Here is a 13,492-nt window from a genome sequence, read left to right as displayed (position 1 = left end):
GAGATTGTTCTGCCAGCTGTCATCCATGCAAGGCTACAACAGAAATATGGGCATCTATAGATAATGAAGCAGTCCCTTGCTAGATATCAGATCTCCCAGGATCTTGCTTTTGGACTTCTCAGTCTCTAGAACTGCAAGGAATAGTACATGTTTTGCTGTTTCAGCCACCCAGTCTGTCATCATTTGTTGCAGCAACTTGAACTGAATAAGGCAGAGCCCAAGTCCTGGTTAATCCCTGCTTCTACTCATTTCCCCTCAGAAAGAACTTCTAATCCAGAACTGACCTCTGCTTTCCATACACGTGCTTCAGACTCCTTCTGTGAGAACCCAGACTTTGTAAAAGACTCCTCCCTCATGGCAACCAGCATTCTGTGACTCCTGAGGAAAGTCCTCCCTGACTGTATTGAGTCAATCAATCTGATTTTGATTCTGGAGTCCCAGGATCAAGGACTGCATCAGGCTCCCAGCTTCATGGGGAGTCTGCTTCTCCCTCTGACCTTCTCCCCTCTCATGCTCTCTCTCTCTCACTCTCTCTCTCTCAAAGAAATAAATAAAAATCTTTTAAAAATCTGATTTTAACAGACCATAAGCTTGTTCTTGCTGGTCTTTGGAAGATTAGGCATTAGCCCTTCAGAGAAAATTCTGAATGGCTGCTTCATGAAGGGGTGAACTGTGTCCCCAAAGTCTCTTTTTGCTGCCTTCTAATCACAGATGCTGAGACAAATCCTCCCAGGTGCTGGTTTTTCAAAGCACTTAATGCTTTGGCTTTGAAGTTCCTCACTTGACAGTTCTGCTTTAATCAGTTTGTGACAAAACAGCCAATTGGTGGTGGATGCAAAGTGCACTGATAAAGTTAATATCAGGGAACAATGTTTTGAGTGTCAAGCATGTGCATGTGTGTGCACACACATATCCATGTGCTAAGCATTATGGTACATGTCTGACAAGAACTAAAACATCAAAATGTCAGGATACCCCATTAGCTGATATTTTTATTATTCCTACATCCTAAGCTATGAAAAACAGGGTCAGAGAATAAGAAGTGGCAAAAAGAATCAAGATTTGAGGCAGTTCGATTGCACAGCCCGCCTTGATCAATAGGCATGTACACCTGTGTCTAGTTTCAGCTCTGTGTAACCTTGCCATAACCTTGGATAAGCCATTCATCTCTCAAGTTCAGGTTCTTGGTCCAAAGAGGGAAGGGGCACGGGTTGAGTACCTCCAGTGGGACTTCCTGGCAGGCTTGTTCATCCAAGCATTCCTGTTTCAGTTAGAGTAATTGAATCCAGTCTTTGTTTTACCGAAGGCCAAGCTTGTCCAGTGTGTCCATGCCACCAGCCAACAGCATTTGTCCATGCCATGTAACAACTGAGCAACATTCATAGGAATGGGGGGAGGAAAAGATGTCCACAGGTGTTGACAGATGTTCTGCATGGAGGGACAGGAGCTGGGGACATCACCTCTGTTTCTAGTGGCCTTCTCTGTCGAGTTAAAATAAATGGCAATTATTTGCAACGACAGGGATGAAAGTAGAGGATATTATGCCAAGCGAAATAAGTCAGTCAAAGAAAGAGAATTATCATATGATCTCACTCATATGTGGAGTTTAAGAAACAAAACAGAATCATAGGGGAATAAAGGAAAAAAATAAAACAAGATGAAGTCAAAGAGGGAGACAAACCAGAAGAGACTTTAAAAAAAAAAGGATTTTTATTTACTTATTTGACAAACAGAGATCACAAGTAGGCAGAGAGGCAGGAAGAGAGAGAGAGGAGGATGCAGACTCCCCAGGGAGCAGAGAGCCTGATGTGGGGCTCGATCCCAGGACCCTGAGATCATAACCTGAGTTGAAGGCAGAGGCTTTAACCCACTGAGCCAGCCAGGTACCCCTCAGAAGAGACTCTTAATCACAGTAAACAAACTGAGGGTTCTTGGAGGGGAGGGGGATGGGTGGATGGGGTAACTGGGTGATGGACATTAAGGAAGGCATGTGATACATTGAGCACTGGGTGTTATAAAAGACTGATGGGGCGCCTGGGTGGCTCAATGGATTAAGCCGCTGCTTTCGGCTCAGGTCATGATATCAGGGTCCTGGGATCGAGTCCCGTGTCGGGCTCTCTGCTCAGCAGGGAGCCTGCTTCCCTCTCTCTCTCTCTCTGGCTGCCTCTCTGTCTACTTATGATTTCTCTCTGTTAAATAAATAAATCTTTTAAAAAAATAAAAATAAAAGACTGATGAATCACTAACCTGTATGTCTGAAACTAGTATTATATGTTAATTAATTGTATTTAGATTAAAATTTTCTTTAAAAATAATTTTAAAATAAAATAAATAACAATCAAATAATGATCAGAGTTATCCAGCAGGGAGTATCAGATCTAGATGTCAGTTAAATTGAAGGGGCTTCCCGAAGTTTAGGAGAGTCACGCTAGGTCATTTTCCTCTGTGGGGAAGTCTTCAGGGGCAGTTCCAAAGACAAAGAATATTAATATTTCTCCTTCCCCCATTCCTCCTAGAGCCAAAGATGTTTCCTCCACTCACCCACTGGCCCTGTGTGTAGGTGTTGCTTTCTCTCTACCAATCAAAAAAATCAGTGAGTAACTAGAACTTCACCTTTTCCAATATCCCCCTACCCCGACCTTTTGTCTTTAATGGCCATGGGCAACAGGGACAAAGACATTTTTTAAAAACTTACAGAGATCTATTATGCTCTACTACCTTGGCCCGCATGGGCCATTGCAAAGGGATTCTGTGAACCGTGTACTCAGATGAATGGTCATTATCTTCAAAAAGGCAGGGGCAGTGATAGACACAGGAATCAAAAAAGTAAGAGTTAATGGACCATCAGAATAATGAAGTACCAACACTTTTTTGTCCTTGGCTTGAATCCACAAGGTCCAGTGTCTCAACAGAACTTTCATATTGGTCTCATCTGACTCACCTGTCCACCCCTGGGCCAGTTGGCAGTTATACTGAGAACTGGAAATTTTCCTTAGAAGAGAGAAAGAGTATTTGTCAGGTAAAGCAAGGAAATGTCCATTATAGGAACTTAGGCCTTTTGTCATGGTACTCCATTAGCACCCTCCTGACTGTTAAAGAAAAAAAAAATTTGTGACACCCATTAAAGACAGTAAGGAAGATTTTATTCAAGGGATGCTACTACGATTGGATTTTATTTTATAGTATGGGAGAGAAATCTGGCTCAGCTCAGACAAATGGAGATTTACAGCTAAAGAGCATGGTGGGGGTCACTGAATGTAAAATTAAGATGGAACATCAAGGGTAAGGATGAAGGGATTCTGGCTAAACCATCTGGACAGTAATATTGTTGAAGGAAAGCTAGGGTCATAAACTATTGAGATCAGGGGATAAGGAATTTTTTAAAAGACCTATTAATACATTTTAGAGAGAGGGAGCAGGGGTAGAGGTAGAGAGAGAGGGAAAGAGAATTTTAATCAGACTCTTCACTGAGCATAGAGCCTGAGGTGAGGCTTAATCTCAGGACCCTGACATCATGACCAGAGCAGAAACCAAGAGTCAAACGTTCAACCAGCTGCATCAACCAGGTGCCCTGGGAATAAGGGATTTAATCAGATATTAAGCGTTATAGATACTGAAGCACCTGGGTGGCTTAGTTGGTTAAATCTCTGGCTTTGGCTTAGGTCATAATCTGGTCCCAGGATCAAGCCTGGCATTGGGCTTGCTGCTCAGTGGGGAGTCTGGTTCTCTCTCTCCCTCTGCTATTCCCCCTGCTCAGGCTCTCTCTCTGTCAAAATAAATAAATCTTAAAAAAAAAAAAAAAGAGTGGTAAGATACCAGGGGTGAGAGATAAGGAATTTGATCAGATATCAAGAGTAGGATAAGAGATTGCTGAAAAATGACTAAGCAGATTTCTTGCTAAACCTGGGCTAAGTGGGTGGAGCCTGAGGTCAAGGCTGGACAGAAAGAGGACTCAGAGGAACTTGACTCCAGTCTGGTCAAGGAGAAAATCTTCATCATCCATGACCATTGTATTTTCTGCAATCACACATTTTACTAATTCTTTTATCAGACATTCAGTGAACGAGAAACATGGACACAGCAGCAATAATATAACAAATGTAAGCGCTCTAGCAGAGACAAAGGCAGTATAGGAATCCACCTCATCAGATTTAGAATATGCATGACTCCATGACTGAATTACTACCACTGCTTGACTGTTGAGATTAAGATGTACTACAGAGGATCAGAGGGAAGGAAGGGAAATCTGAATGGGAGTCATCAGAAAGGGAGACAAACCATGAGGCACCTTTAACTATAGGAAACAAACTGAGAGATGCTGCGTGGGAAGGGAAGTGGGAGACATGGAGTAACTGGGTGATAGGCATTAAGGAGGACACATGATATGATGAGCACCAAGAGTTATCCACAACTGATGAATTTGAAATCCTCCTCAGACTTCAGCCTCGAGGATTTCTCCAGTCCTTGCTCTCCCACTGTCTTGGTGGGGATCCGCCATGAGTGTTGAACCCAGGAATGAATGAATAATATATACCCCAGATCGCTGGGGCTTGGTCTTGTTTTTCTGAGGTTGGAAAGGCTTGGGAGAGACCCCCTGTATGCAGATACAGAGCTGCATGCAATTGCTTAGATAAACGTGTTCCCCACTTACTTGCTTGGGCATTGAACATTTCGCCCTTAACCTGTGGCTTGAGCAGTTAGGAGGAGACAATCTGGAGGTGAATCAGAAGATGGCTGAATCCACATGGTGGTGGTCTGGGTTTGGGAGATTTTCCTGGAGATTCAAACGAAAGATCTAAATTCTTCCAGTGGGCAGTGGTAGACATTTTATCGATGGGAGATGGAAAATAAATGGTCTGGTTAACCTTTCCCTCCCCCTCAAAAACCATTATTGGAAAAAAAAAAAAAGGGAAGTGAAGGGAGAAATCCTCCCACTCCCATCCCCACTCACCTCCATAGCCACCTCCTCTTCCAAGAACCTAACAGACAAGGTGCCAAGAAGTGTTAGGTACCAGCAGTGGTCTCAGATCTCATTCACGGATCATGGTGAAAGGCATTCAAAGACATTGTGGGGGCACAGGGATCCAATTAAGGGGGACAAGTTTAAGGTTTGCAGGCAAACCTTAAAACCCCTAAAAATTAATGGCACTAGAGAAGATGAGCTTTGGGAACTATAGCTTAATGGATACAATGTGTAAAAAGCTTCAGTGAGTCATGGTGGGAAGAGGCCATGAGGGCAGCAAATACAGTCTTAGATGATGTTATTAATAGCACTACAGGCTCTAGATTTCCTGTGGTGGTGTTCTTGGCAAGACCAGCCCGGCCAAAGTGCATACTCAAAACCTGGAACAGAGGGTCTTGGAGATCCCAGTACGTGAGGCATGATGAGAGGGTAAAATGATAGGAGATGTCCTTTGGAAGGACTGTCTCCTTGACTTTAAATGGGAGAACCCAAATCTGTAGGTGAAGTCTTTTTGGCTACAAAGAGGGCCGAGGCCTCCTAAGGCAAGGTTTCCTCGTCACTTGCAAAGATGTTGAAGAACATATTCAGACATTGCAAAGATGTCCTCATGACCATCGGTTCCCACTCTGGAATTCTATCAATAAGGTGAGCGTTCCTCTAGTTGAAAAAGAGATCTAAAAAGCCGTCCCTTTCTCATGTAATTTCTGTAACCTCCAGGACACTCCCACCTCCCTTTCCAGCTCTGTAATGAAGCCACAGGTGGTGCCAATTTGTGGAACTCCTTAAAGGCTATTCTCCCTTCTATAGCCCCGGACCAAGTTCCCATGCTCCCTCACCTGATTTCCTGCACTCACCTCCCACCTGGTGTGTTCACACCTGCAAGTGCCTTTTACCAACCCCTTTGCCAAAAGGCAGCCAGAGTGACCTTTCAAAGACCTATCAGTTCCTGGCATTTGTCTCCATAGAAATCTGCACTGATCTTCTAACAAATTCTCAGTCCTCCAAAGGCACCCATAATCCTCCCATCAGTCTCTTCATACCCCTCCAACTGACTGATGCCTGTTCTGCCCCATCTCTCTGCCCTTCAACCACACTACCTCCCTCTTCCTGTGGAGACCCCTCATGGCGCCTGCCTCCAAGCACAGGTGATTCCCATTGATGGGAAGACCCTCTTCCTCTCCCCCATCTCCCCACTCCAGTTACTCCCACTTATTCGTGAGCCCACAAGCCCCATGGTACACACTCTCCATGCAGCCTGCTCTCTCTTTTCTAGCACTGGCCTCCGTTTCTAGCTGTGGTTGTGTCATGGATGTCCCTCCCCAGCCAGCCTCCAAGCTCTCCTTCCCTTTAGCTCCAACACCTGACACAGTGCCTGGCACGTAGTAAGCCCTGGCTAGCTTCTAAGAGCCTCACTGAGGGACTGAAAGCATTTTAAAAACGTCAGCACGTAGGCTTCAAACTGTAGGCAGAAAAAGCTTTGCCTGGATTGACATTTTAGAGACGTATTCGTCAAGTTGGATGTGTTCACTGACTTTACCTTATAAAATTAAAAAAAAAAAAAGGACCTCTGTATCGCCTTGCATCTAACGAAGGCACATGTATACTATTAGACCACGTTATGAGCTTAATGGAAGGAGACAAGATGTTTTCACTAAGAAAATGTATAAGACTGTTGAGGTCAAGTGGGTGGAAAAAGTCCGTTTGTTGGAGCATTGCTATCTTACTCTATCACAGCAACTAATAAAAATCTGACACAGGGTGAGTCAGAATTGTCTGTCAGAGATGAGTAGATCTGGCTCATGTTCCTACAGACATGAAAGCCAGGAACGAAGAAGGAGGCTTTGAAAGCCTGGGTTGAGGAGGCTGTGTGGTTCACTGCGATGAGCAAAGTGCCCAGGGCCACCGGCAGACATGCGGGCCTGTGTCCTTCCTTTGTTCTGGGGTCCCTCTTGCACCATGTGGTGAGGCTGGTGGCTGGGAGCAGCTCAGGACAGGACCCGGTGGCATCTTACCTCTCCCACCCTCATGTGGGCTCCAGTGGGCTCCAGTAGGTCCCAGGGGACAGCCTGCCTTCCTTGCAAAGCCCAGTAGCACTGGGAGCAGAAACAGGGACCAAAGAGTGAGCACCCTGTTTGACAAGCTGGACCAGCCACCTCTTCTTCAGATGCAGGGGGAGCCCTGGCATGCTGACTCCTCCCTTCTCCCTTTCCCCTTTCCTCTCTTCCTCTCTCTTCCCTTCCCCTCTCTCCTTCCCTGGTGGTGCCCTTTCCCAATGCCCATTTCATCCCTTTTCCTTTCTACATGCCTGTCTTCTAGAGTTTCTTCTCTTTCCTCCCCATTAGTTCCCTTCATCTGAATCTCCTCCTGGTCCCTTTGTCCCCACTCTCTGCTCCTCCTCCCCTTCCCTGGCCCCTGTTCAGCTCCATCCTGACTGCAGGCAGAGCTGGACTAACATGCTCACTTGCTAGCTCAGCCACCCTCCAGAGAAGTCACTCTTTGTTTGCCACCTTCCTGACCCCCTGGTCCCTTCTCCACTTGTTCACATATTGCTCTGAAGTCTGAGGAGGACAGAGCGGGGCTGCCACAGAATCAAGCCAGAGGAGAAACCAAACCATGTGCCACACTGTCCCCCAGCACTGCTGCTCTGAGAGCTTTTGGAGTCCTCAACAGGGTTAGGATTTAGGGGCTTCTTCAGAACCGGGAGGGAAAACAACCATAGGGCAAATGAAAAGCTATGGCCCCCACACAAAAATAATAATTTCAAATGAAAACTATGTTAACTCTGAAGTCCCAAAGTCGAAGAATTGCCTTGAATCTGTCACAAGAAAGCACCCAAGGCCTCACTCTCTGGGTTCTGGGTGCCCTGGGAATGGCAAGAGGCTCTGACATGCGCGTGGGTGTGCCAAGGACGGGGGCTAGCCTGCCCGCTGGCGGGTGGGGGGTACCTCCTGCAGCGCTGTCCCAGGCCGGACCCCTTGCGGACAGGGTGCGGCGCGGTGTCCGGGGTTGTCCCAGTGCCCTGGGGTTTGCGGGAGCCTAGGCCCGGACACCCCCGACCACCGTTAGTGGCCCTCGTTTTCTGCTCCAGGTGAGAGCGCGGCACGTTGTCACTTTACCTGTGAGCAGAGGGTACTCCTGAGAAGCCATGGGGCGGGGAGGGGCAGTAGGCAGCAGGAACAGGACAGAGCTGCCTGGGGGGCTGAGCTGGAGTGCAGTAGAGCACGGGCAGCGGCGAGTCCGGTGGGTCCTGCAGTCCGGACTGGGCCAGAGCACAACACCCTGGCGCTGCGCGCCCCTCCTCCGTCAGCCCCTCCTGGTCCTCCCAGAGTCTCTGCCAAGTCCTCCGTGAGCTCACTTCCCGTCTTGGCAATTAGCAAAGCCCCTTCTCTGGGCCGCCCCCGACCCGCCCCCGCCCACCTCCCTCCTGAGTCCTCCGTGAGCTCACTTCCTGCTTTGGGAATTAGAAAAAGCCCCTTCTCTGCGCCGCCCCCGCCACCCTCCCTCCTGAGGCCGGGCCTGGGCTGGGTTGCAGGGCTAAGCCCTGGTGGGGTGCTAGCGTTGCCAGCGCTGGCGCTGGGCAGCCTCCTAGCCTGGCTCCCTGAGCGGGTGTCCGCCCGCGGCCTGGCTGCAAAAGATCATCAGTCCTAACGCCAGCTGCACTCTTGGGTCAGTTTGCTGGCTTCCAGATTGCGCCCAAAGCCAGGAACCAGCTTCCCCAGCACAGGCCTGGGCTGAGATGCTTGCCCTGGATGTGTCTGAGCAGTCTCCTTGTCTCCAGGCAGGGATGGCACTTCGACCTGGATGTTTGGGTTTTTTGTTTGTTTTTTTGGTCATTGGTTATTACATGACCTCCAGGGTAGGTGCTCCACAAAGGGAGTGCAAACAGGTCACCTGATATATAAGCATATGGCCATTCTAGAAAAATAGCTTGGGGTTCCCTTGGAAACGAGGCATTGGTCCTTGCACCATGGTTTAATAGAAAAGGGATTATGCAACAAGTTACTTAAGTGAGCATAGGTTGAAATTGTTTACTGAGAGTAAATATGTAAAATAGTTATATTTTAACTAAATCTATCATCAATCATAAATCTATTACACGAAGGTTACAGGCAATTTAAATGCAAGAGAACTCTCTTCAGGGTTTTAAATAATCCGTGTCTGTCTTGGCACATGAGAATGCAAAGATAGGAAATGGTTTGTAAAAGATCATATAATAGCTTTTACTATATGGTATCAGCAATTTTTCATAAAGGAGCGGCCTCCAGCTAAAAACTCAGCTTTGAAAAATGCAGAAAAGCAGCAAACGTTTCTATGGTTTGTGTCTCCATATTCCTTTATGGCCAGTTTGAACAAATCCACATGCTTTGATTCAAAGGTAATAAATTCCTCTTATTTGGAAAAATGATGTTTATTTTTGTTCTCTCACCCTTCGCAGGTGGTTTCATTTTAGCACACTTCAGAGTTATAATTTCATGCTTATTAAAAACATTTATTATGATCTACATAGATGAATGAAACTTTTATTAAATTATTTGACATAAACTCTGTTATTTTTAAAAATGTATTTCCTTTGAAGGGTTATTTTAGAGCGTTCAGAGAGGATCTAGGAGTGTGGTATTATGTAGTTTTTAAGTAGGTATGAAATGGTTATTTATATGATTGTTTCTTTAAGGCTTATGTATATTGTCCATTATATGCTATAAAATATTTTGAAAGTAAATTTAAGGAATGTTTTCCATAGTTTATTTTTTGGAAAAAATTATTGAAATGACTTATGAAAGTCAGTATACTCTCAACATTAATTTATTCTGAAATTTACCAATTGTCTATTGAACCTATTATATGGCAGATATTACTTCAGACTACACTGGTAAATGAAATACTTGGCTTTGTAGAACTTTTATTTATTTTATTTTATTTTATTTTTTAAAATATTTTATTTATTTATTTGACAGAGAGAGAGATCACAAGTAGGCAGAGAGGCAGGCAGAGAGAGAGAGAGAGAGGAGGAAGCAGGCTCCCTGCTGAGCAGAGAGCCCGATGCGGGACTTGATCCCAGGACCCTGAGATCATGACCTGAGCCTAAGGCAGGGGCCTAACCCACTGAGCCACCCAGGCGCCCTAGAACTTTTATTTTAATGGGTGAGACAATTAAAAGCTATAAACCTTAATAAAAATTGCATAGTGCATTCAAAAATGATGAGTACAATGGGGAAAAAGAAAAATTCGATCAGGGTGAGAAAAATCAAGGTTGCTAGGCAGGGGATGGGGAGCTAAAAGTTTCAATAGGAAGATCAGGGTAGTTACAATGAAGCTGATAATTGAACAAAGGTGTGGAAAGGTGATGAATTTGCCCAGAACTATCAGCAATAAGGTCACTCCAGACAAAGGAATTGGCTATCTTGAAGGCCATAAGGTTGGATCATGCCTGGCATATCTGAGGAATAGCAAGGAGGCCACTGTGAGTGACTGAAGAGTAGCAGGGAAAGAGGTCACCGAGGTTAAATGAGTGGCTAGATCATGTGAAAGCTTAGAAGTCATTGTAAAACTCTGGCTTTTATATTTGGAAACTTACTGTGTGATAGAATTTCTGCTAATAACTGAGAGTTCAAATGTCCATAAAATTTCAAGGATTCTTATTCTAGTAAGACAGAATAAAGAAAAAGAGTTCATATTTTCACATGGTGTAACAAATGCTCGGAGATCCAAGTGTAGGAAGCTATGGGAGCACAGAAGAAGGCACTAAAATCACACCAAAATATTTGATGACTGTGACTATATATACATTTGTATTTTCTAGATTTTTTATAGTCATGGAATCACACAGTATATACTATTCATTGCCTGGCTTTTCTTTTATCAGCATCATTACTTTGAGAATCTCCAATTGTAAATAGTTCATTTTGATGTTGAATAGTAATCTCTTTAATGAATAGATCATAATTTGTCTTTTCTCTATTGATGGACATTGATGAACAACATTTCCACTGTTTTCAATTCTAAAAGCTGCTATGAAATTCACATACAAGTCCTTGTATGAACATAGGGTATGTTTCTCTTGGTTAAATGCCTAGAAGTAAAATGGCTATTTGTGTAACTGCAACATATTTTGCATTTAAAAAAATTTTCAAACTATTTTCCAAAGTGGTGGTATCATGATATATGCCAACAACAATTTAGATTTTTTGTTGCTTCTCATTCTAGCTCAGACGAAGTACAATTAGCCTTTATAATTTTAGCCATTCTAATAGATATGTAAGCATGTCTCATTATGATTTTAATTTGTATTTCTTTAATGCCTAAATGTTGAGAAATTTGTCATGTGCTTATAAGCCATCCATATCCTTTTGGTGACATGTCTCTTCCATTATTTCCTTCACATGTAAAATTGGATACTCTGTTTGGTTATTAGTAAGGTTTTTTTATTTTTATTCATTTTTTAATAATCAGAGTAGATGTCCATTATCAGACATAGAATTTGCAAATCCCTTCTCCATCTTTACGGTTTCTCAATGGAGCTTTGATAGCTGTGTCTTTCAAGAAATATGCTACTTCTTTCCTGGTACACGGAGGTATGACTAGAACATTATCAATGTTGACTTTTGCAAAGAAAATCATGGCTTAAGATATATGTAGTCTGCAGTTGTTGGGAGTGTTCACCATCCTTGCCTGTAACTCACCTCTCACTGCCCACACATTCAGATATAGGGGAATATTGATTGACAAAATATTAATTGCCAAATAACACTAGTTGGAGAATAAGAAAAATGCAGGCACCTGATTATATAATATTACTTAAATAAAATATGTTTTTATAAGTGCTATTGGAAGTAAATTCCTCAATACTTTAATCACACAGAATGATGGAATCCTAGATTTTTTTTCCTGTATTTACTAAGAAAATGATCATGCCTCAAGTATATTAAAATGGAATAGGGAAAATTAAAAATTGTTTTAAGTTGATTTGCGTGTGTTGTGCGTATGTGAGAGAGAAAGTGAGAGAGAAAGAGAAAGAGAGAAAAAGAGAACGGGAAAGACAGAGAGGTGGCTGCAGTGAATTGATGAGTTGCAGGATAGATTTTAAAGTTTTGTCTTTTGCTTTCTACATTCCCTTTTCCTTAGGTTCAAGAGAACAATCAGTAGTATCTCAGATGCCTGCTGGTAACATCAGCAGAAAGAGTTAGAGGTTCCCAGAAAATTAAAGATGAGATATAGTTTTCCTGACATAAGAAAAGTCATTTTTGACCCAGCTATTTTCAATGATCTATACCCCACCTGTGTACTTGCCCAAGCACACTTCTTCCAAAACTTCCTGGGAGGTTCTTACAAAGAAATGCAAAAACCTCACTAGTTAAGGATTTTGAGGGAACAAGGCAATGGGAAAACTAACAGTCACCACCAGACCAGGAAATAGCCTAAGCTATTGAGACAATAAATCAGTGGTAAAACTCCTAGTGCTATTTCAAAAGTAATCAAGGCCTTGCATTCCTTGTCGCAGAAAATCAGTCCAAGACCCCATCTACTTTATATCTGCTCTTGAAGCCTGCAGAGTCCCTTTCCCTTGTCCAACAGTTACCTCTGCTTTATTCTAACGTTGAAGTTTCTGCCCTCGGTGGAATACAAGCTTCATTCAGGTGAACATGCAATACATATTGCACAAATACATATGTGGATGTGCATGCATCCACAACCTTATGACCAACCATACACGGGATAATAAAACTCTCCCTTCTGAGTATTCATCTTAAATACGAAATAAAAATCTCTCTCTCCTGTTCAAACAGTCAAGGCCTTGGAACTTATTCCCTGTGATCTCCTTGTATTTTGTAAACAAAGATTCCTTTGTTTGACAACTCCACCTGTTTCTGTGATTCACCAAAGACTGACCTCAGTTAGTTCAGTTACTGTAATGGCTTTCACTACTCTGATTCTAACTCTGCAAGTCTCCAAATTTAACTATTTTTTCCTCCCAATTCCGCATATTCTTGGCTTTAAACTGCAACTCTGAAGAGATGATTTTCTTGTTTAAAAAAAAAAATCAAGAAAAGGGAGAAGTAGTCAACATTGTAACTTTGAACTTCCTGCCCTAAGGGGCTCTCCTGTTGTTTCTCTTTGACTTCCTGGACTGAAATGATAGAAATTTGGCAATACATCACTCCCCAATCCAGATAACTGACAGAACAGTTTAGACTCTTAGAAAATATTAGTTTAAAAGATCACATAATTAAATACTTAAGCATGTAGTGTAATGTAGTGGTTTTCAAGAAATATATTTTGGTCATCTGAATATTTAGTTTTCAACCATGGCTACTGACTCACAGCTCCTAAAACTCTTGGAATTTTTTGTGATAAGGGTGAGAGAGGTGTGTTTTGTTATGTTAATAAAGTGACCTTCAGACCTCACTCAAGCCAAGGGCTGTTTGCCTTAAGGACCAACCACTTGGTGAAAGCCTTCATAACTTTTTGCCCAACATGCCTCCCCTTCCTCCCAATTCAGGATTATCTGGGGAGGGAAGAGGAGCTGGAGAT

The sequence above is a fragment of the Mustela nivalis genome, assembly GCF_964662115.1.
Source record: "Mustela nivalis genome assembly, contig: HAP1_SCAFFOLD_691, whole genome shotgun sequence".
Lineage (NCBI taxonomy): Eukaryota > Metazoa > Chordata > Mammalia > Carnivora > Mustelidae > Mustela > Mustela nivalis.
The sequence above is the reverse complement of the archived record's forward strand: the minus strand, read 5'-3'. Positions refer to the sequence as shown.